General features: G+C 44.4%; 1 non-coding gene across 1 annotated transcript; it reads right to left on the bottom strand.

Moving 5' to 3' along the window:
• Window positions 1–3,003: 3,003 nt before the first annotated feature.
• On the bottom strand, window positions 3,004–3,169 carry LOC112550685. The gene has a single exon (XR_003094645.1). It is a non-coding gene; the product is annotated as a U1 spliceosomal RNA (small nuclear RNA).
• Window positions 3,170–25,300: the final 22,131 nt, after the last annotated feature.

The following is a 25,300-nucleotide window of genomic DNA, read 5'->3' as shown; positions in this document are numbered from 1 at the left end:
CTTAGCAGCAATGGGCAACACAATCAAAAAACTGCTAGGGCAGGTGCCACGTGCAACTCATAGGTCAACTGTGACCCAGGGGCAGCCTCAAGGCCTGAGTTGTGGAGCGGTTATGGACCACAGGCTGCATTTTTGACACTCCTGCCCTAAAACACTTGCAGCAGTGTAGTTGTTTCCATATGGTGCTGAGGTGGGTGGATTAACTTGGCTGTAGCCTATTTGGCTGTGTCACTCAACTATGCCAGTTAGCATGCCAAAGCTCTGTGTGGATGTGGCTGCATTGCTTCCAAGTTAGAAGGAAGCCTGTGTTCAGCAGTTTGGCATGCTTGAAAACATCACTGTTTGCGGCAGTAAATTTGCTGTATAGACATGGCCAGAAAGATGCAACACTGACTTTGTAAATCCTGGCCTGCCCTTTCTTGCACTTAGAATTATTATTATGTACTATTTGTCCTGTGCTAGTGCCTCAGAAGCCCAGTCATGGGCTAGGAACCCATAGTGCTGGGCCTGGCATGAAAGTAGAACAAAAACCCAGTATCCGTCCCAAAGATCTTATATTTGCAAAAATAATTGTAGGAGCTCACTGACTCAGATAACCATGGCTTTTCCTTTGCAAATCAGAAGTTAGACACCCTGCAGCTTTAGTAGCACCTGAAAAAGCATACTCTTAGTATGTGCAAACCTGCGCATGTGAAAAGGGAGAGCAAGCTGAGAACACTATTGGTTCCAGCCTCTCTGAAAGACATTTTTGCAATTCTGAGACTTTTGGATTCATTTGTTAAAGCCCAATTCTGCCTCCCAGAGAACAATGCATTTTTCATTTGGGATTACTGATAATATGTATGTATACATGGCCACAGGGTTTCTCAGCGCTGTGTTGGTGTGAAATGGACACAGATGAAATGAAAGGCTGATGGTTTCATTATGTGGTCCAACATCGAATTAAGGAACTAAATGCATCTTCTTATATTTGAAATCTATGTTGAATTATTTGATCACAGTATATATAGCAACAGTTGCAGGAAAGAGAAATGATCACTGTTAATGATTAGGAGAGCATGTGACAGCAGGACTATTTAAGGGAAGCTCGGGGTCCACATTGGGCATGAGACCTGGCCTGAAGAGGGTTCCCTAGATAGAGGCAGTTGAGGCAAGTGTTCAAAGAGCCCAGAAGGACTAGAGACAATTAGGTGAAGAAGGAACAAATGGCTTTGTTTTAGGGAGAAAATGAAGGAAGGATGCACTCATGCCATGGAGTGCCTATGGCTACTACATCAGCTCGGCATCAAGAGGGGTGACGTATACAGCCTAGGAAAGGGCAAGGAGGTAGGTTTTTTTAGACTCCATTGGCTGTCCAGGAAGGGCAGGACTCATTGGTTTAGCTGGAAAGCTAACTCTCCAGTTTATAAATGCTTTGAATCGCCATGCAAGCTGGAGGGAGCTTGCTGACCTGACCCAGGCCACTGGGAAAGAAACCTGAGGCACAGCTGAGCTGATCTCAGACCAGGTAGGTAACCTCAGTCACAGCTTAACAGGAAGTTTTGTTCAAAACTCTAGCCCTGGTGTAGGCTCTCGGAGTGCCCTTTAAGCCAGCCCCACAGGCAGTTTTTTTGTCAGAGTGATCACCGTGAGCTTATTTGCATCTGAGATGGGGCCTATGGTTATATCACCCCTGTTTGTCTCCATGGCCTCACCAGCAAGTCCACATGACCTCAACTCCTCATGGGACATAACCATAAAGAGAAGCAAGGCAATCCACAGCAACTGCAGTGATTTGGGCAACCTTTTAGAGGAAAGCTGGCTCTGGCTAGTCAGTGTTGCCGTACCGAGTCTTTGGCTTAGTGTGGTCAAGTCACACTTAAGGCAGGATCCATACTGGCATGAGTGACAAGCTCATCATGCCATGCTCTCCTGAAATCCATCTTATTTCACTGCCCTGTGGTGTATGTGGGTACATCTACACGCCACCATGACGGTGGAATTATAACATGTTAGCATACATGTGTTAGCTTAAATCTCTGGCTCTGGCTAGTCAGTGTTGCCGTACCGAATCTTTGGCTTAGTGTGGTCAAGTCACACTTAAGGCAGGATCCATACTGGCATGAGTGACAAGCTCATCATGCCATGCTCTCCTGAAATCCATCTTATTTCACTGCCCTGTGGTGTATGTGGGTACATCTACACACCACCATGACGGTGGAATATAACATGTTAGCATACATGTGTTAACTTAAATCTACTTGGTATGGGTAGCAAGGGCAGTAAAGACATGGCAGCCCAGTCTCTTGCATATGCTAATACCTGGAGAATATGGCCTGGCTCACTGGGCAGTTTGTACCCGGGTTCCTGTGTTACAGCCCCTATCTGTGGCTCTCCCTTGCTACTGTTACCCTATGCCACAATGAATCCCTCCTCCATTTTGCTGTGTAAACATACCCGTGTGAGGCTTACACTTCAGCTTCAGTCTTAGCCCTGTCTGCCTTCTCTTTGGGCTCTGCTTCCTGTAGGGAAGTTTCAGAAACTCTCACATCCCATTTCAAATGGCCCATTATTTCCACCCGTATAGATGACCATTGCCTCTCTAGAGTTTCTTTGTTCACATGTAAAGTCTTCAATGGCTCCTGATAACATGTCCTTAGCACCTCAAACAGCAGTGTGACACCAACACCCATCTCTTCTTTTCCTGACTTAGAATGTGTGCACTTTGCAGTCAAAGGCCTGACTACAGCTCGTATACACTATTTGCTTTTATATAAATTTGATTTCAAGGGCCAAACCAGTTCAAGTTCCAAATTTCAACTGAGCAGAGCTCAATTGTTCAAGTCTGTGTGTGTGGCACTACCACTGGGCAAGTATCCTCCCTCCCAGACCCATCGGTCTTGGGCTTCAGATACTCCCCAAATCCATGGCAGGCATCCTACGTGCAAGCCCCAAGCCCAGAGGCCTTGGCGTTCAGATGCCCCTCTGTCTCGCTTGCTCCTAGCCAAAGGCTGAGAAGCAAGCATGGGGGAAGCATGAACACAGTCCCCCATTACCACAAAAGTGTGCAGCCTAGTTTCCTGCATTTAGGGAAGCTCGCAGGGGTCAGCCTGACTGGAGTGCAAGGGACAAGTCTCATCCTGGGAGAACTGCCTTCATGATCATGGTGTCTCACCTGCACAGTTTATCTTAGCCAAAAGTCTGAGTTGATTTTAGCCAAAAGGCCATACCTGAGCTACCTGTAAATTAAACACACCCTCTGCAGGGGAAATGCTGTATTTGCACCCAGTGGGTGAAAATGCACGTGCAGGTAAACTGAGTCATGCTGTTCTTAAACATGGTGCAAAATTCCCACCTACCCCATACACTACTGTGGTCCTGCTGAGGGCTGTGAGAATGGTATCTGCCACCTCCAGAGCCTGGAGGATCAGTCCTACTTCATGTACCTCTCCTGCCTTGTCATGGATTTGAGTGGTGCAGGATTCAAAGGCCTGCCCATGGGAGTGACTTTGATCTCTGCCTCATCTTCGTTTACTCACATTGCCACCCTCCTCTGCTGGTCTCTGTCCTCCGACAACACGTATGTACACACTGATTGGCAGTGTTGGCAGTGGGACAGTCCAGTGCATTGCCAGAGCTGTGTTTGGAGGCTGCCCACGTATTGCTTTCCTTAATGCTGTACAGTTAGGCTGTCACTTTCTGAGTGCTGAACTTTCACAATCTACCAGATGGCTACAGGTAACTCTTCTGGCAGCACTGAAGCCGAAACAGAAACAGCCTGAGTGCAGATTGGAAAACCCAGTCTAGAAAGCACTGACATTTTCTTTCTGGGATCTTGATTTGCTGGGATGTGAAATGAATGTGAAATAAACTCCATGTGCTCAGTCTGGATGGCGATGACTGAAGTCATCACAACACAGACTGGGTGAGTAATACCTCCCTGCTCTAGCACTCCTGAACAGCGTTCTGCACATGAAGAATCACCATCCTGACTTTCCTCCACATGTTCAAAGCTCTGATCCTGAAAGGTGTTGAGCAGTGTTCTTTCCCTTTTGCTTGCTGTCAGCATGGCAGGTACTCAGTCCCTCCCAAAAGCCAACCCCTCCTGCCCTTGGCTTGAGTTGGCTTAGTGCAGCAGTCCAGAGGGGGAGAAGAGGAAGAATAGAGGCAGATGCAATTGTAACCCTCCTGCTGGGCACTGGTTGGTAGGAAAAAGTGCCAGGTTCACATTTTGGGATACCTCATAAATCATACTAGTGGTTCAAGGCCCGACTCAGAAACTTGGAAACTCTAAATTTGCTGTGGTCATCCTATATAAACAAAACCCTGTCCTTGCAAGAAGTGTGAACACAAAACCCAAATTTATTACAAAGAATCATAGAAAGTTAGGGTTGGAAGAGACCTCAGGAGGTCATCTGGTCCAACCCCCTGCTGAAAGCAGGACCGGCCCCAACTAGATCATCCCAACATATTCAGCTTATTGTTCACTGTAACCCCCAGGTCCTTTTCTGCAGAGCTGCTGCCCAGCCAGTCAGCCCCCAGTCTGTACCGGTGCATGGGATTGTTCTGTCCTACGTGCAGGACTTTGCACTTGTCCTTCTTGAATCGCATGAGATTCCTTTTGGCCCAATCCTTCAATTTGTCTAGGTCTCTCTGAATAAAACAAAACAAAAGAAAAAGCCCCACAGTCTGTTCTGGCAGCCTGGGCTAGGTGGGTTCAATGGAGCATTGTCAGATTTGAAAAATGGAAATTTCATACTGGCATGTCAAAAGGAACAATTGTAATGAACAGTTATTTTTCAGCTTCTAAATTAAGGAACATACAGATGCAAAATGCTTTTTCATTCTTAACATGTGACCATATTGCTTTGAAGAGCAAGTATTTGAAGCCTTTGCTATCCATCACTTCTCCGTGCTTTAATATCTCAGTGCAGTTCCACTTCAGAGTCACTGTCCTTTGCTGCTGTGCGCTCTCTGTGTGTAGTGTACCTCCCAGCAGCTCAGGCCCCTGAGGGACAACACCAAGACAACTTATGCTTGTCTGAAGATGGAAAATTGACAGAAGATGAACATTTTCTTTGGAATGCAAACACTGCATCTTCATAACTCATTGTAATTTGGCTGTTTCTGCACTTATCTGTTGTATGCTGTGAATCTCATGCACAGACACAATTATACATCTGCCAGACACTGGTTGTAGACACACCATGGCCACATCCACAGTCCTCCAAGACACTTTGGGTTGTGGCTGTTATGGAGAAGTAAAAGTGAACATGTCATCTACTGCCTATCAGCTTCTTTGCATCCTTTGTACATGGGTGGAAGCAAGACCATTCTGAGGGTGACGTAAAATTATGGTGTCGTCACCATTGGATTAGAAAAAGACTGTGTGAATCCTCCATGGTACATTACCTGCGATGATTAAAATGTGGTTCCTCCATGTTTCACCTCTGCAACTTATGCATAAAATGCTACAAAATTAGAAGGCAGCATCACACATGCACTTTGCATGGGTATAGATGCTGAGAGGGGTGTAAAGGAGCAGCAATGCAGGACATCTCTTTTAAAGATGAAATACACGTTATACCTACAGTCCAATAAGAAAGCATCTAGCATCCCAGCTTTCAACCATATTAGATTCATAGGACAGTTTCTGCCTTTTTTTTTACCTATATCCAGCAAACTTTCTTTTTGCTGGATATAAGATAATGTCAGCTAATTCAGCATAAGTCTCCATGATTCCTTGTTTACATTTTTCTATGCTGAACCAATGGATTAATATAAAATGAAGTGAAAACACAGCTGTCTCGATGGCTAAGAACAAGGAAAATCAGGACACCTGTGACACTTCCTGCATGGTCAAAAGGTCTAGAAGATCTTATTCACCTTCAAGAACTGACAAATAAGGTCAGAGAGAAAGCTGAGGATTTGGATATAACCTTCTACTTCATCTATGATGATCTGCCATAATTACTGGGCTCTGACTTACTCCCTTCTATTTATAGTTACGGTACAGATGTGATAAAACAATTAACGCTTATTGCTTGATTTGTGAAATCACATATCTGTGTGTGTAAAAGGATGACAAGTAGTGTTAATATGTTTATGCATTAATTAGATTCTGGGCTTACTTGATTATTACCACTACATAGCTGGCTATGGACGTTGCAAGGATTAATACTGTAGAACCTTCTGCTTCTCTTATTAGAGGTGAGCTTACTACTTCATTTGTTTAAGCCATTCTAATTCCACAGGGTTTCATATTTAAAATTGCAAACTGAACAGCAGGGGAAAAAGAGGTTTTGAAATCCCCTATTGCAACATCTTGCTGGCAGAGTAATGATGTGCCTGGTGAAACACTTCCCAGTGTGCCGGATTGTCATAGACCTTCCTCAGCCATATAGGGGAATAAGATCTCTGGCCCACCCTTCTGCTTGACTTCTGACTTGATTATGACTCTGGATGCAGGGCCTGATGGACCAGAGTTTCCAGCTTTCACAGCACCTTGCCAAAACAGCCATCTGAAATCAGTATTACCTGGCTAAAGCTGAATCCTGGCAGGTCTAAATTGTTACTCGTCAAAAGAGAGAAGCCTGTCAAAGACCTGTTCTTCTTGTAACCCCTTTCACTGCTTAATGGATGTGCCTGCTACCCAACCAGTCAGCAGCCTTGAAGTTTTTGGACTCTATTGAATGCCCACATGACCATGGCAGGAAGGAGTCTGCATCCATATACAAGTGGCCAGAAAATCCCATCGATAAGGCTCACACTTGGTTAGAGATCGATACCTCTTTGATAGAGATCCACAGGCTATTGACTACCAGGCTAGATTATTGCATCATATTAGATAATTAGAAATGAAGTTGCTCTGCTTGGAAAACTTCTCAGTAATTTTCATGAGACTTCCATAGAACCCCATTCAATTTCTACAACATCTGTTCACATGGTTTAAAGTAGAGTGCAAGCTAAAGTGAAATAGCTTTCATAGAGGGTTAAGGTAGAACAAGGCACTCTTATTCGGGAATAAGGGTGTCCATACATTGTATTACTCAGAAACAATGCTGTGGTAGACAAATTATAATTTCTACTGATGCTCGAAAGGAGGTTAGGTTTTGAATCCCTTACTGGTAAATTATGCCTAGACTGCAACTGTACAGAAGCTGCTTGTTTGCCATTTAAAGTGCTTTATTGCTGTGACTAAACAGAAGTGCATGACTTTACAGCACTTTAAAAATGGGTACAGAGCTTGAAATTAACCCTTCTTAAATGAGGTATTAAATCTGAAGCACTGTATTTTACAGCTGTTTAACAACCTACCACACTTTAAATAACTTCTGTACGCTGGTCAAATTTCTGACCATTGGAGAAGCCCCAGGAGACTGTAGAGAGCCTCCTACTTCCTAGCCTGGAAAGTGCAGGGAGGCTCAGAGGCCCCCCCAACACTGCACTTCTGTCATGTTTAAGAGCACTGTAATTTTATAGTGCTATTAAAAGTCTTCTAAATTACAGTGCTGTAAAATGTGCATGGAGCACTTCTTTACACACCCTCGGAGTTGTATTGCAACACAGGTAGACTTTCTCATACTAGCTTCAGTGAAAAAAAAAGCTGGAAAGATGCATTGGTGTGAACTTTCTCAGGGTCTCCTGCAGGAACCTTCAAATGATATGCAGGCACCTAGCTCCAGCTGAAGTCTTTGGGCTCTTTACTGCTATTGTCACTCTAGGTGGAGCTGGACCAAAGCTAGAGTAGTCTGGTCTGATCACACCTTCATTTGCAATGCACTTGCTTTTAGACATTTTTGAATATTTTATCCTCTTTCAGCATTTTTCATAGGACTTCTCCTTCAAGATAGGCATCTTCCATGTTGGGAAACATCCATGAAAGTTTATTCCTATGTGTTTGAAAACAAACAAAATCTGGCTTTACAATGCAGAGGCTTATAGTGAGCTCATAGATCATAGTTTTTTGGTAAATTAGTCTTATTGCCTCAATAGGTTTACACTTATGTGCCACGCTTGAGGCTCTACAGTCCCACTCAGCTTGTGTAACACCAGATTTTCCCCTCTACTCATTTTCTTAAGAGAAAACAAAGACATTCCTAAGGAGCCAGGAGTTAATAAACGACTTCAAGTACCCCTGTTCAAACCTATTTGATAATGAAGTGACAAGATGCAGTGACCCCCATAAAGACTGCGAAAGAGGGTTATTGCTTATTTGACCTGATTGAAATAAGCATTATTGTATCTGACAAGGGCAAGCCCCAGGCACAAATAAGTTCATTTTACATTGTCATTTTGATTGTGGAATCATACCTCTGCAAACTTTATTTCTCATGGGTTAAGGCCATATTCAAATGTTAGTGCCTGTGGCACAGAGCAGTCTCCCCTGCTTTTTTCTGTCTCAAGCAAATAGTCAAATAGCTCAAGTAAAGGGTTAATTTTGTTCCACCTCACTTCCCTTCAGATGCTTGTAACTACAACAGTTGTCATAATCAGGTGTGAAACTTCTCACTCCCAGGAAATCCCCTGAATCAGGTTTGCCAGACAGACAAGAACATTTCAAATATTTAGTCATTCCATGAAAATGGAGTTCCAAAAGCCTATTACTTCTGCATGAACAGTAAACTCTTTTGTTATGAAACTGAACCAGTTCAGCAAAGCTCATGATGTTGGCTGCGAGAACTCACAGGGACTGGTGTCTGTAGGACAACATGGAGCAATTCATCCTGGAACAAACTCTTGACACAATCAATATTTTGGGAGCCTAGAAATGAAAAATAGAAGTGTTTTAGCCTTGCAAGAAGAAAAACAAGATGGCAGGAATGTAGCTTAATTAGGTTGCAACTTTATTAAATCACCTGGAAACACTATCTAGCAATAGATAGTACAGCGTAGGTCATGTTTCTTCCCTTGATTGTTCTCACTAACTTGGTCTTTATTGCTTAGACCTCACTGCTCTCTCCAGGTATAAGGGTTCAGAAGGCTGGGAATGTGATGGGGAGACATCAAAAGCCATATCCCCTTTTCCCGTTTTCTTTTAAAGGTGCCTTTCCCTATGTTCATATCCCGTTCTAGATTATGATGGAACTGGACCCCTATGGAATCAGCATCTACGATGGATATCTGCCACCTGCTGAGCTGTGGGAAGGATAGCAAAGCAGTGAGCACAAAGACAGGCCTGCAGGGTGTCTTAGCCCTGCTACCTTAATTTATTGGGGTTACATACAAGGAATGGTGCAACCCATCCCATGTAAAGGCATCTATCTGCCTCAGTGAGACACATGCTGCTACCGTGGACATCAGAGTACTTGATTGGCTTCACCTGGAGTTTGTCTGGATTTATACCAATGCCAATGAGCAGAATCTGGTGTGGCCTTAGTCACATGAAAATATCATGTGTCAAAGCCATCCCTACTTGCATTGCATATGTGAGGTTACAGCAACCCAACAGGGAGTCAGCCTTGACATTTTCAGGCGAAGGCAACAGATTACTAAAATGTAAAACAATCAGGCAATAAATAGCATTTCTCCCCTTTTCTGTTATAATGTACAACATCCCCAGGAGTTTTTTCCTGGAACATTTAATTTATAATGCTGCATTTGAGTGGCTTCTGTGTTACCAACCACAGAAAATCAAGCAGGGACTTAAGTATTATGGTAATGGAAGCCATGAAAAAAGCTTGTTAGAGAGAGAGAGAGAGATGCTGGGGTGGGGGTGGCATCGGTTCTTAGTTTCATGCTCAAGTGGGTGCTAGTTAACGATGGGGAGTGTTTCGTGTTTCCAAAATGTCATGAAAATAGAACCACAAGGGAAAATTCCATGTGTTGAATAAAGAGCAGAGCCCATGTGAGACTCAGAAGATATTGGCTGACAGAAATCAATCAATAAAAACAGCTAGGTTGGGGGGGAGGGTTGCCATGTTTTTCTGACGTCATTTTCTTCTTCCCCAGATTTTTCATAGCCTCTCTCTTTCACACAAGACATGGTTGGTAGGACTGTACTGTTAACATCTCCAACAATCACAAGGACAGCACAGACAACTCACAGACAAAGGGATTATACCATTCCTAGCTGTCATTTATATATACCTGGATGTCCATGCGTGGAAAGTGATTGTACTGGGGATTAATCAGGTTTGACTGGATTTATTTCTGGAAATAGAGTGGAATGAGAGTGCTGGTGCAGGATGAAATAAATGTGATTCTTGTATCCTTTGTTTTGTATGCAGTATGGAAACAATATTAGATATAGAGATAACTGCAGTATGTAAAGAAGCCAGCTCTTAGGACAAAGCATATGTGAGTCCAGCATGTTCAGCAACATATCAGCACATTAGTGCCAGTGTCTAGCAAAAAAGTCCTTGAGCTGCAGCAGGAACTCTGAGGGTCATCTGGGGCTAGATCTGCCATCCCTGCATAGACAAATTCCAACAGATCTTAATAGACCAGGGGTGGGCAAAATGCGGCCCACGGGCCAGATGCAGCCCGCCAGTCCATTCTATCTGGCTTGTGGGGCCCCTAAAACATTTAGAAAATTAAAATTTATCTACCCCTGGCTGCCTGTCATGCAGCCCTCGATGGCTTTCCAAAACTCAGTAAGCAGCCCTCTGCCCAAAATAATTGCCCGCCCCTGTAATAGAGTCAGTGGGGGCTTTGTTAGAGGATAGCTGGGTTGAAGCATCCTCCTGGCAGTCGGCTGTGTTGCTGTTCATTTCAAGCCAGCTGCAGCCACCAGCAAGGAACTCAGCTATTTTGCAGAGTGACCTCTTCAGAAAAGGCCCTGTAATTTGGCTAATGCTAGCTTCACTCTTCTTGGCTATTTGCATCACAACACAGGCAGTTCATCCACAGCATCTGCACTTGAAACCCACAGATCCCCTTAAATATTAGGTGATGCTAAAAATCAAAATGGTAGCATTAGCAGGTTTTGAAGGGAATCTAGGAATATGCAAGAAACCTGTGATGCATCTAAGTGTGTTTCTACGTTCTTCCTCCTTTGATCACTTGGGAATTTACAGCCCTATAAACTACTTTAAAATGCATATTGTGCTAACACTGATGTACAAAAGAAACAAATCTGATAAACGTTTTGTGATACTGGACGCGTGTATGAAACAGGCAGCCTTCTCCAGGTGCCTCTCTTTGGAGCTGATTGACTGCTCTTACTGGGAGCTTGCTCTCCAAGATTTTTCTCTTGATGGTGTCCAGGTGTTGGCCCTTTAAATATGGCTGATCTAGGCAGCTGCAGCCCTATAGAGCCCATTTTGCAACTACCTGCTTGCTCCATCTCTTCCTTTCCAGATGGTAAGTGCACTTTGTGTATGCTGTGTTGTCTTCTGTCTTCCTTTTTAAAATTCCTCTGCTATCCTGTGGTCTGTTGTTCCCACATTTGCAATTAATTAGAAATATTGCTGCTGTAAACATATCAATGACAGAGATTAGAAGGCTGTTTCCTTGCTGTAGTTGAGATCAGCTGCTTAACAAACCAGGAGTGTGCCAAGTGTGGCCAAAGTCTATGAAGGCTGTTTTTTATTCCAGAGAGAAGTTTCTTCTGGAGCTTGTAGCCCTTTGTTTAACGTGAAAAGTTCCAGTGTGGCTATGCACCCCTTTCCCTGCAGTCTCTGTTCAGAGCATTATGCTCTGGTAATGATGGTGATGATCAGTCACCACATTTGTTTCCAGCAAGGCACCTGGTTTCAACGTCCCCAAAGCAAGGCACCTGGTTTCAACGTCCCCAACGTCTTTCAAAGTTGTGTATTAGGCTTCTCTAGTTTGGGGTAGTTTTTTCTGCCTGACCATCCAGTCTCCTCCTACTGGCAGATCATCAGACATCCCCAGGTTCAGAAGAAGCTCTTGGAATTCACAACTGCCAGTGCTTGATATATGTCAAGTCAATACAGGCTCTTTTCCCTGCAAGCGGCATCAGACATTTCAAAAGAAAGGTTAAGGAATTCCCTTGGGAAAGTGTTTGAAGTGATGGAAGAATTGGGTCCCACTGTGGTTAAAAATATTGTTAGTGGGGAAAACCTATGAAAAGTGTCAACTCCAATTAACATCTTCATTTTCAGGAGTAAAGTGCATGACTAGCAAAGCTGGAAGTCAGATCCTAAAGTTAATAGGGTCTTTGTTTCAGAAACCTCCCCCATCTCCCCAAACTCTACTTCAAAATGAGCATCTCTGCTCTGACATCTTCTCTTTCATGATTGTCAAGGAGAGCTCAGAAACAAGAGCAAGCCCGTTTGCTTACAGGCCTGCTGCCAAGGCTGCTAGACCTAAAGTATGATCTTCAGGCTTTGTGTGTTTTCATGGACTGGTGTGGGCAGATCAAGTGATCTAGGTTGATGTGAACATTAAAAAGTAAAAAGTGGGTCTGGGTTGGATGCCTGCATGAAGTTCTTGGACTTCATCTACCACCCACAGCCCTGGAATGTGAAATATTAGATCAGAAATTGTATTTGAACAGGCTTTCTCGTGACACTTCTTGGATTTGCTGCTTCTATTTAGGTGCAAAGTATTCTCTAGGCATCAGCTGGATCCAGGAAATGCAGGGCCATGTGACACAGTTTCAGTTAGTAATAATTGCCCGTGAAAGGTTCAGATTAGTTTCATAGTTTCATAGTTTCATAGTTCTTACTTTATCAAAACTGATTGATTGTTCCCCTCCTTGCCCGTCTAGTTTCTCTTTGTTGCCTTTTAAATACTGCCCAGAAATGATAAGCTCTAGCAGTGGAAGAATCCTAAAGATCTGATGGTCCAGTCAGACAAACCTTGCAAAGTCCAGAGTCTGCTCCACAGCCCCTGAGATTGTGACTCCAAGACTCTCGCAACCCAACAGCTCTCGTTGGGTCTGACCGTGAAACACTTATTGTCTTTCTTTCTCCCATAATTGCTTGTTCTCCAAGTAAAGCAGCAGTATAAGTCTACCAGAGTTATTTCCTATGATGACTTCCCACTTATCCAAAATGTTAAAAGAAATCTGGTCTGAGGCTGATTGTGGGACAGTAACAAATCACTTCCATAATGAGCTTTGGTGGAGCTGGGAATTTTTCATTTTTGCAAGGCCTCTGCTGAATCAAAGATTGGACCTGCTGTTTATCCTTGAGGACTGACAGTCTGAGGACTTTATCCAGCTGTGGAACTTGGGACTCGATCATGGAGCCTTGCAAATTGTAAAGGAAATGAAGGGCTTTGGCAGGGCACTCTGTGAGTAAGACCCAACTCATCTTCGTGCCAACCAACCACAAGCCTGCAAGATTTGACATCATGCAAACAGAATGTACGTTGCTGGCCTCTGTCTGTTAAATCTGCTTTGCTATGACAGGTTTGCAACTCCCTCCTGAATTCAGGGTCTGAGGTTTGGATGTGTGTGTGGGTGGGGGTTTTATTCCCTGGGGTGCATTCTCATCCTAATCGCTCTTCTCATGCACTATTCCACCCCTTGCGCTCCTGTTAGGTCTGCCTATTAGCTAGTGGCTGAATTTTCCTGGGCAAAATATCCTCCAGGGAATTACAGTTGCTTGGAGTGTGATGCATTAAACTTTTGTAGACTCCATGTATTATTGATTTCTAACTTCTCAGTGAAATTTATGTTAAATTTCACAATCCTGACATGCCATATGGCTCAATCAATGTCTCTTAAATGGAAGCTCTCTCAAAAATCTCACAACATAAGGTTTCACCCACACATCTCCAATAAATCGTTTTAAGATGACCTATGCAGTTGGATTTCCTCCCCACTAAGTTTTACTTAGGAACTGAGCATCTTCCTCTGTGAAGTATCGAAATCAAGATAAGGTTAAGCAACATATGGACCAAGTTGGAAGTGAATAAAAATAATTATTCTCTGGTAATGACTGATTTTTCTCAGCTTGCTTCCTTGTGAATAGGTATCCCTATCACAAAACACTCCATTATAGCCTGCATTTGAGTGCTCCCTTGCTGACCGGCAGAGTAGAAAGTCAAGACCTGAAGGGATGTGGAATAGAAAAACCATATTCCACCTTCCAGGTCTAGGTCAAAATATGGAGATGTGACAAATGGAAAGCTTGCATTGCTGCTGCTAGTGCTGCACCCATTTCAGAGTCACCCTTCAGTTCTGACTCTGAGCCACAGTTCCTGGCTCTGGATGCATAAAAAGAAAGAAGAATAAAGGGGAGATTAAGTAATCTTAACCGTTTTATCTCCCCTCTCAAACATGAAGAATGATAACCCTATAGCACTGAGCACCATCACCCCTTACCCTCACAATGGAGTGACTGTAGCATAGCCTATGTATAACACACTGATTTGCTATGTTACTATAGAATATCTTGTTGGTGCTTCCTCCTTTGTTACTACTATAGTGTCTAGATGGGCAAGGTAGGCACATGAGTTCATGTTATGCCTAATTCTCCTTGCTTCAAGATCACAGTTCACCTGTGATCCCTGAGCCTCCTGACAAGGATTCATGGACCTTGTAGTATACAACCTTACATGCTGAACTGATGAAGCTGTGCTAGTGTCAGTTCACAATAGCAATCTGTCTATCAACTTGAACCACAATAGCATGAGCATTTGGTACCAACCTCCCTGCTGGTTAAGCAGAGTTCTTCTCTGCTCAAGCGAGTTCTGCTAGCTTTGACTTGTTGGGGTTTAAATACCTGTGAAACCAGGCTGCTGAGAGAGAACTGGCAAGTTCTTCCCTCTGCTTATTTTATCCCCTTACACTGGAATTGGTCTGCTCTGGGATGTGCTGGTTTAAACTGGTACACTGAGAAATGCCCAGTGTCTGCAGCACTAGCCTGGCTGTGGCTAGAGGCAGTGGATTGGCTTTCAAGACACGCACAAGGCATACTCTGATATCTAATGGGAGCCGATTGTAATTCAGGTTTCAGTTATTTGTGTTGGTCAAAGCATCCACTGGAGCTGGCTCAGGTAAGTCCCATAGCAATTTGCAACCGATGCAAAATCTCATAGAATTGTAGGGTTGGAAGGGACAGTGGGTTACCTAGTCCAACCCCATGCAGGGTGTGCTATCCCTAAGCCAGGGATCCAGCTTCCATCATACTTTAGTTTCATGACCAGAACTGGCTGGAAAAGGTCAGCTGGCTGAGCCCCAAATAATCTTGTTTAAAACTTCTCAGGTCTGATGAATTTTCATGACTCCAAGATGTGGTTCTGATGGAGTGCTTCCTATATTACTGTTGGACCACCCCCCAGAGACAGACCCAAGCCTTTGACTGGAAGGCAATTTGCCTGGCAGGGCTCCAAGGTCCTTGCTTGGCATTGCCCACTGGCAAGGGTAGTATGAAATTCATAACACTGTTATATTAATGTGACAGACTTACCCAATCAAGCTGCAATGTGGCCAGGGGTTCAAGAATCCTCAATTCTGATTGGTGGAGCCAATCCACCAATCAGAAACAAGCTGGGGAAAGTGGGCACCGCCCCTTTCTCAAAGGGAGAGGGAGAGGAGCTCCCTGACCAGACTGTGGACTGCAGCACAGCAGGTCCACTGGACTTCAAGGGTGGAGCACCTGAAGCGCATAAAAGGAGAGCATGCTCGGCATGCTGGGGCAGACACAGCAAGGGATGGCGAGGAGAGAGGAGCTCTGGAGAAGATGGTCTTCGGGACCTCGCCTGAGCCTCAACGGCGTGTGGATTGATGCATGGCGCTTCTTCGGGACCTCGCCTGAGCCTCAACGGCGTGCGGATTGATGCACGGCGCTTAGGCTCTGGGAGGTGCTCAAGGCAGCTTGAGCCTGTGACCCCCGGCAAGCAGCTGGGTGGGCAGTGCATGGACTGGTGCATGGAGAGCCAGCCCTGGGAGCAGCTCGAGGTTGCTTGGGGCCCCATGCAGTGTGCAGGTTGGTGCACGGAGAGCTGACCTCGAGAGCAGCTTGAGGCTGAGTAACTGGAGCCCTGCTGTGTGGCTCAGCATTAAATGAAAAGAGTCCTGGTGCCAAGAGCAGGGCCCAGGAAAGGGAAGGTCCCCCAACATGAGGCTGGGGAACCAGAGCCAGTAAGGGCTCAGCTCCCATAGGAGCGCTTTGGGTGCCCAGTGCATGGCACCAGGCCATCAAGAGGAGCTGGAGGTGCCACCAGAGAGAGGCCCTTGCAGGACTGGTCACCAGGGGACAAGCCTTGGCTGCTTCAGAATGGGAGCGGGAGTTTCTGGGGAGGTGGGTCCCACTGGGGAGGCAGGCTTAGGAGAGGAGGGATCTGCAGCCTCTACCCTCTTCCACTGGTGGGGGGTGTCCACATCCCAGGACCTAAAGAGGAAGGGCTCCATGGGGTACTGAGTGCACCCCCATATTTTGTGATTGATGATTGCTTCGTACTGTAGATGTTAAGGGGGTTTATATGGGTTTACCTGTCTTCATTACCTATATATTTTCAGTGCCTATTATCGGAATATTGCATTGCTACCTCAATTTACCTGGGCTTATCCAAGGTGATGCTTATATGTGTTTATTGTATTGATGCCTTGACTTACCTGTTCTAGAGTGTTGATGTATATTCTGTGCAGGGGGGTCAATAATTGCCTATGCTGTGAATTGCCCAGTTTTTTGTCTTGCAGTCCCTCAAAGTGGTACAATGTATTGATAGCAGGTTATTGCATATGGTGTCACACATTAATTCTACTGTAAATATTTAATGTATTTTATTCCTATTTATTTTTGTGTAGCAATACATTTGTATATAGTTAAGTGCTTTGTCTCAGCCTGGCTCTATAGAGAAGAGCAGGAACTGCTCCCAGGTGGCAGGCCCCTCTCACAGCACTCTTGCCTGACCACCCTATCGCTTCCACTTGTGGACAGGGCACACCCCTGGGTGTACCCAGGCTACATTAATAAATATGGAGAACTCTGATTGCAGCATAGTTCAATGGCAGAAGCTGAAAGAGAGAAGGTGTTCTCTGCACTAACTTACTGTTTTAGGCAAACTTTGTTGGTCTGTTGCTATCTATACTGAAATGGCAGAAGGAAGAAGAAACTGGGAAAGTGAAATGTGTGTGCAGCTTGAGAGCCAGGCTACGCATGCACCTTTAATTCCCATGTGTTGGGAGTTTCAGTGCAAATCTGTATGCAGGGGTGGATTTGGTGGGTGCAACTGCATCCACCCAAAATTTGATTCCTGATCCACCCAAAATTTAGAACCACTGTTTGGCAGTGGCAGCACCATTTATATTCAGGCAGCAGTGAAAGAATCAATTGACTTCATAGCTTACTATAATCTACCTGATTCTTTCTAAACCTGTCATTCCACAAGTGTTAATGAAACTCTCTTCTTCTTAATGGTCTTGATGTTCCACTAATTAAGCTATCTTTTCTTCTGCCATTCTGCTATCTGCTAGTGGCTGCTGGTAATGGAGCTCCTATTTCACAGCTCTGCAGATGGCTTTTAACTATAGCTAGAATTGCTAACTTAGGGCACAGACAGAAGTGACAGTTTTCATCTAATTTGGCCACAGAAAGTGGTCTATAGCCATGACCAAACACAAGTGCATGGTGCAGATGGCTACAAAAATGGCTGATTGGGGGAGAATCTGAACCATCACTGCATGAGGGGTCAGATTAAGACATTTCAATACAGAGCATCCTCTCTAACTTCTGTCTACACTGCCTCCTAGCCTGTTGCTTTTTTCAGAATGGGAGTGTGTGTGTGTTGGTGGGGGGGGGGGGGGGAAGCAGGGAAAGAAGTGGAGGGACTTGGGTCTGGGGGACAGCTCCCCTGGAGGGTGGGACAGGTGTATAGGAGCCCCCTGAGTTGGGGAGGGGTGGGCTCCAAATCATCTACCACATCCTCCAATACTGACTGGGAAACCTTCTGGAAGGAGCTCCCTCTGCTTTCTTTTCCCACTCCCATTTAAAAAAAACATGGACAGGATGGCAGGGAGGAGGGGCTATTGCTAGGGGAAGCTGGTTGCAAGCTGCAGCCTACAACTAGAATCCACCCCCCCTTGCAAACCAGCAGTGAACTTCTGTTTGGTCCAGGGAATCACTGTAACTCTGAACACTTCCTGCAAAGCTCTCAGTTACAGCGGGGGGCTGCACTTCTGTCTGTGCCTTCAAGTGAACATTAACTCAGACGTGGAAATAACTTTCAGTGAACCACTGGATGTACAGTCAAGATGCTCAGGATAGCTAGATTCATTTTATGAATCTGAAAGAGGTATACATTTAATTCTAATGATGGTAGGAACTAATGAAGCATTGTGTTAGGTTTTTTTTTGTTTTGTTTTTAATACATAATAGATACTATGGCAAATGAATGCCTATTCCAGTAAGGTTATATTTGTTTTTGCTTTGATCTTAAACTGAATGAATATAGACCTAGGCCCCTAGCAGGTGAATAAAACTTCTCATTTGTTTTTAACTGGAGAAAAATATATATTGCGTTGTATGTGATGATGCACCTCACTGTATGCACCTCCCCTTTTCAAAATCCTAGATTTGCCCATGTCTGTTAGGTGAATGAAATCACTAACAACTTGCAAGAGAAATCGGGACAGGATGTCTTTCATCTTGAAATAAAAGTATCTGTGCCTGGACTCTCATTGAAATGACAACATGTGCACAGCAGTGTTGGTGGCTGTTTGGGTATGGAGGAGCCCATAGATCATATGTTGCAGGATAAATGAACAGGGTAGGAAAGTAGATTCAAGAGTCTATGGGGGTACTGAGAACCCACCACACTTTTGGGAGTTGCTGATGCTCAATATCCCTTATATTAGGGATACAGCATAACCAAGGGAAACCCTGGCTATAAACTGGAATATTTTTAAATTTGACACAAGTATCTGGCTGCTTTTAATAACCGTATCATTGAGAGTGTTAGATTTGCCCATCGGGAGCTTTGAGAAGCAGACGTGCATTCTGGCACTTGGTAACATAGTAAATACTTAGAAATCAGTGCGAGTTTGCAGACTACTCGCAGAGAGTTCACACATTATGAATAGTACAAGCAGGAGCCTGGAGCGTGGGTGAAGGTGTGGAGCAGATGGGAGAGCTGTGGCTAGTGTAGACAGAGGTGAGAAAATGGTCTATCTAGGGGAAGTGGCATGAAAAACAGAGAAAAAGGAGATGGAAGCAGAGCTTAAGAGGGAGTGAAGGAGGAGGCAGTGCTGTCCATTGGAAAGGGCAATAGCCTGGGAATTGGACCTGGGTTTTATTCCCACTCTGGCGCTGATCTGAGCCACTGACCTTGCTTATGTGCTTGTGTATCTTTGTGCTTTGTCTGTTCCATATAGCTTGCAAACTGCAATCTTGGCTTGGGTCTCTAGGTGATAGAATATAGGAATAAGAACTTGGGAAGTCCTGGAGCAGTGGAGAGAGATTCAAATGAGAGAGAGGAATAGTTAGAGTAATATCAAAGAAGCAGAGGAGAGGCTAAGCTCCGTCCTTATGTGGCAGAGGGGAAGATTCGAAGGAGGATGAGAGTAAGATGGGCAATTTTACCTTGAATGATGCGGTGTTCTGTTTTTGAGATGGCTTTTGCTTTCACTGGAAGGGACCTGCCAAAACAGTATTTATCTAGTAGCAGCTATCTAGTCTGCCTTGGTGTCAACAGTAAGTAGCAGGCCTTCCCCAGGAGCAAACAATCTGAAAATGATTTTCCTTTCCATTATCTAATCCTGTTGTTGGGACTGAATTTTCCCTTCTTCTATTAATGTTGTAATTTTCTTTCTTTCTCAGTATTGTTGGGAGGGTAAAGACTGAGCAGCTCCTCTAGCCCTTATCCACCTATTTTGCATCCCTCAAGTTCCTTTGCCTTGCTTTCTCCTCCTCCATGAGGAGCTCTGCACAGTCAGCCAGGCCTCTCACACTTCTTTGTTCCAGGCATTTGCTCCTTTGTTAATGAGCTGGTCTGTCTGACAGGCTTTAGCTTTTCAGGGAGAGAGAATATTTTGGGGACAAAAAAAAGTGTCTTGCAGCTGGGTGGCTATATTGCATTTATTTACTGTGGCAGCAAGGTGCTTCATAAAGTAAATCTAGAGATAAACTATATCAGCTACACATGCTAAGGTTAGCATTAAATAAAACCCATCACTGCAGTCACCCATAAAGCCCAGATACATCAGTAATAAAATAAGCAAGAAATAAAATAAACTGAGCAAATAAATGAAAGGGAACAAAACACGCAAAGATTAAAACAAAACAGAAAATATTAATCTGTTTGCCACCGTGACCCATGCCGGCTGCCAGATGTGAGCTGTGCAAACGGTCAAGGGAAAGTGAATTCCAAAAGTGGAGAGAGCAGAATTTTAACCAAAGGACAAGACCGCAACAGGATCCCCGATTACGTTAACGTACGCGGCCGACATCAGAATAACTGGCTGCTTGACTGGCAAGGTCTTTTGAGATGATCGCAAGGACCTTGAAATACATCTAGACAAAATGAAGACTACTTTGTTATAGTATTGCTTCAGCCTATTTGAGGCAGGGAGGAAGAGAGGGATATATTTGCTGTTTGCACTTGCTAGTGCAAAATACCCCAGGCACTCGTCCACAGAGGTGCAGACAGGCCTGGTTTTCCCCCTGCCTCGCCATCTGTTGGCTTTGACAGCCTTTAATATTTGCTTGGGATTGTGACAAAATGATGACATGAGGTGTGAGGCAGCAAAGGAAATGGCCCACTCTTTACCTCCTCTCCTTAGTTTTCCTTCTGAAGAGAGCCAGTTGTGAGGATCAGCTGGGTGCCTTACACTCTAGTGGGGAGGCCTAGGGCTAAGCAGACCTGTGAACTAGCAGCCCCAGCCAGGATGGGGTTGTGTGTTCCCCATAAAAACCTCAGACCACATTTGGAAGGAGCTGCAGAAGGGAGACAGGCTCCTGGAAAGGGTCCTGAAATAAGGGGCTGAAGTGAGGGGTGTTGTATGTTCCCTTCAACACTAGGGGAGAAATGTGGGAAAATCTCTAGGGGCACAAACCCTTGGTGAGTAAAGAAACAACTCGTTTGACATTTGTGCTGAAGCTCCTAAACTTGAAGGCTAAGTACAGAGAGTCAAAATGCCCAAGGCTGAATTGATTCAGTATTTGCAGGCTAATCTAAACTGCAGGGATTAAACTGAGAAACAACTGGACACGCATTTACGTCTGATTCAGGAAATGCAGCCATATGCCCCAGGGTGGGGGGGGATTGCTAAAGCATGCCTGTAGCCAGCATGGGCTGTATGTTTGCTTCCTCTTCCTGCTGCTCCTCCGGTCTCTGGAATTTGCAGCCCAGAATCACAGCAGCAGGACTCTCCAGGCTTGCTCATCGCTTCCTCTTCCTGTTTCCAGGTGCCACTGGGAATTGCAGTCCACAGTTGCAGCCAGTAGTAAGTTTAGCAGCACGGTAGTTCTGTACTCGGGGGTTGGGGGTGGGGGAAGGTGGGTTTAATCCCAGGTTTGCCTCCTCCCCTCCGTCCCCACCCTTCTCTGGTGGAGTAGACAGCACAGCCCAGGGCTGGAAAGCATGGTGGGATGTTGAGGGACTATGACTTATCATCAGGCAGGAAAGGGGCTAGGACAGAAGTTTCATAAACTTCTCTGACCCAGATCAGTTAAGTCTGATACTATATTCAACCAGATTTATCTTAAACCAATTTCAGCCATTTTGAAACTGGTTTATGTGCACTAAGCTTCTGTTCTGTTGCAGGTTTAAACCAGTTTCTGATGATGCCTTGAACTGGTTTGTGTGTACTTCTGTCCCTAGCCAAAGAGTAAAACTGCCTGGGAAGGAATTTGGGCATGGCAGTGAATCTTTCTTGAGAAGCTGGGAAAGCAACCCCCATGGTGGGGGAATGGAGGCAGTAACTAGGCAAGGTGGCACTGTGACACTGCTTATCACACCTGTGCCTTGCATAGCTACGTATGTTGTTATTACTGTATGTAAAACTAGGTAACTACAGTGCTCTTTCAAAACCAGTGTTCCTGTCGCCCAGATGGGGACTCTGTCTCTTAGCTGTATGAAAATAAAGAAGAGGGTTCCCGCATGCTGCTCTGGTTCTACTTTTGGTACCTCTGCTGAGGTACCTCATAGGACTCAGTAAAGCAGTTGGTACAAGTGTTTTTCTTTATTATTAATCCATTCATTAAGATTATTGCTTTACCAGATGTGGGTTCCTGCAGCGCTGGGTCTCCTATGAAATCCTTGACTAGCATGGCTTGTAGCTGTGAACAGAGACCAGTGCGGGTGTCTCATCCTCACTTTTTTGTCAAAGGCTTGGCTTGTCACGCCTTTCTTCACACTTGACTGCTTCAAAAAGATGTTGCTGTGGCATGGCTCCTTCAGCTGAGCAAGGCTTGAAAGAAGACCTTCCTTCTTTCCTTCCTTTCATGTGTCACTTTAGACAGGGAGCTGTTATTTATTTTAATAGGTTTGCTTTAACTAGCTGGAGGGGAGAGTTGTCACCAGTTGTTTGTTAGGAACAGAATGGGGCTTTTTTTCAGTAAAACTTAACTCCTCATTTCCTCAGCCCCTGTAGGACCAAGTTAATGGCGGCAGCAATACCGTGATGTTGTAGCTATGATTAGTTCAGGAATTATGCAAGAGGCAACTTGCCTGGAAGCAGTGATGAATTCATACACCATTCAGCAGTAATACAGTGAGCACCATGTAGCTACACGTACCATCTGATGCTGAGCTGGTGTAACTGGGTGAAAATCCATTCAAGTCAATGGGGCTGTAACAGTTTACATCAGCTAAGGATTTGTCTCAGCATCCTAATCATTGCTTGTATAACTTTGACTTCAAGGGAGTTATATGGGGAATGACTCTGATCAAATATTAAATTCAACATATATTTTGTACCTTTGCCCTCCCCCTCCAGTTCATCTAGATTTACAGGAATGTTGTCCACCTATTTCACATCCCTCCTGCCTCCAAACCACTTTAATGACCTAAAAACCAAGGTAAAGCTCATTAGGCATCTGTATGAGATGAATTTTGTGAGAGATTTAAAGAAGTTCTGTTCACTTTGGGTGGTGAGGAGGACCAGAGAAGGATGTTTGCCTAGGCATAAGTGGACTATGGAGCTCAGTCTGTTCTGCAATTCAGCTGCAGTTTTACTATTGATGTTAATGTAAGAAGGATCAGGGTCTTGTAATGTGGTACTTCTGTGTGTATGTGTATAAAAAATTATAATCATTGTATTTTAAATGCCTTCCAATTCAGGATGCAGTAAAATAATTTAAACGGGCCAAACACACCATGAAAAAGTCACTTTCCCAACGCTTCATTTAAATGGCAATATTTGGAGATAAAAGAAACACAATTCTCCCGTTTAAAGACAGTTTTGAACAAGCTTTAGTTTCTAGTAAGAATTAAGAAACTTTAACATCCAGGGGTGTATATCTAATCCTTTGCTATATGAGTATTACACTTTTGCCCCATGTCAATCCACAGAGAATAGGAGATGTTACAGCCTGGCTAGAGATGCAGCTTTTCAGCTTAAGCTGTAGAAGCTTGTGATTTTTAGCTCTACAGGGTTCGTGGATCAGTTCCTGGGGTGTTGGCTAAGAGGGCAGCTGTCACATGATTGTAGTTTTTTCTGAGTGACAAAAGGGAAGGTAGTTGAATAGGAAACAAATTGAATACCTATGAGGAGTCCCTGTTAGTTGCCTGTCTGCATTGAAAAGGCATTGTTTTACCCAGCTGTAACTTGTAAGCAAAGTTTGCCAATTCTATTGCGTTTTTTAAATGTTTGGGAGTCTATTTAAACAGGGTCCAGAACAAAAGTGTAAATCCTAAACAGTTGCATTTAACTGTCAACATGTCCCGTGTCTAATGATGGGATGTTTAATCAGGCTTTGGAACAGACCAACTCATTTTAAAACCTTCCCAGGCCCAGTCCTGCCATCCTTCCCAATGCATAGTGAGAAATGTCCATTATAGCTGGACTTAGTGGTCGGCGAGGGTGATGTCGAACAGATAATTGCTTAATGGAGCTTTTCCTTCTGTTCCTCTGGCACTTTTCTTGCTCCACCTTTTAGACAGCTGTTCCTTTGTGCTATCAGTGGGGGTAACTGGAAAGATAGAAAGCTAATGGGCAAAGTGGATTGCTACAGACCTTATTAGGGGAATGTAGAGGTCAGGGGAAGCAGATTTTTAGGTATGGTGATTCCTCTCATCAGAAACTTGACAGAGGTGATCATGAAGAAAAAGATATATGAGGAACATCTGCATAGCCTACAAGCTGGCCATCTTAGATCAAGCATCCACCTGAACTAATTTCAGAAACACTGTGAAATCCTAAACAATTAGCTGAGATACCAGCACAAATTGATTGTCTAACAGAGAACTGATCTCTACCAGGAGGCCAAGCAAAATTTGTACTGTAAATCTTCAGGGGATGTGGCCTATGGGAGCCCATTCTTAAAGCTGATTTGAGTACTTCTGTCAGCCAATACATTGCTGTCCCTGTTTCCCACATGATCTAGCAGCCTGGGTAGAAGATTGCTAAGCTGCTGTGTGCTTTTCACAGTGGTGCCCTGCCAGTAGCAGCTGTGTGGACAGCTGTTCCTGCTCAAGAGTGGGATGATCTGTTTGTTCCCCATCCCTGTGTTTTTTTTCCCCTCCTCGGAGGAACAAGCTGCTTCAGGAATCACTGAGGTATAAATTTAAACTTGGAAATGCCACTGATATGAGAATCCTCTGAAACAAGTAAGGGTTCAGCAAGGCTGACGCGCACTAGACTGAGCTGTTTGCTGGGGAAGCCTCTGTGCTGAGGAAATGCCTTACTGGAGAACTTCAATCAACAGACTAGCAAGCTTTTCCCTGCTGCTAATGCAGTGCCCTGGGGTGCAGCTATATTGAAAAGGGGTCTGTGTTTTTATTAAAAGGTCTTGCTTTGCTTGGGTTTAATAACTTGGCTTTTAACATCCACTCCGGGCTGGAAATTGATACTGATGTTGTTGATCTGGCAAAAAAATATACATTTGACAAGGAATTAGTTCTTAATATGGTTCTCAGCCATTAAAAACAATAGTTGTTGAGGAGCATTGGGCCAAGTGTAGGTGACACCATCGAAAAATGACTGTTAAATGGCCAAAATGTAGGTGGTGCGGTTAAAAGACTACTTACAAGCACAGCCAAAGTCAGGCTGGTGCAATGATTTCACTGGAGAAGGGGAGTGTTAGGACTTTAGGTCTGTCTGAAACTACTTGGCATAAAGAACAGAAAACAAAATGAGCATAAAATGACTTCTGCACACACAGAACTGCCACCTGCCAGTGCCAAAGCTGGTGACAGACAGAATAATTACCACGCTGATTAATGCTACTCAGTGCTGGGAACGATAGCATCTCACCAAGCTTCTCAGGATCTCTGGGCCGTATGTCCCAGTTCTCCCTTTCTT

Source organism: Alligator sinensis, unplaced genomic scaffold (assembly GCF_000455745.1).
Source record: "Alligator sinensis unplaced genomic scaffold, ASM45574v1 scaffold330_1, whole genome shotgun sequence".
Taxonomy (NCBI): domain Eukaryota; kingdom Metazoa; phylum Chordata; order Crocodylia; family Alligatoridae; genus Alligator; species Alligator sinensis.
Note: the sequence above shows the minus strand (reverse complement) of the source record. Positions and strands in the feature narration are given on the sequence as shown.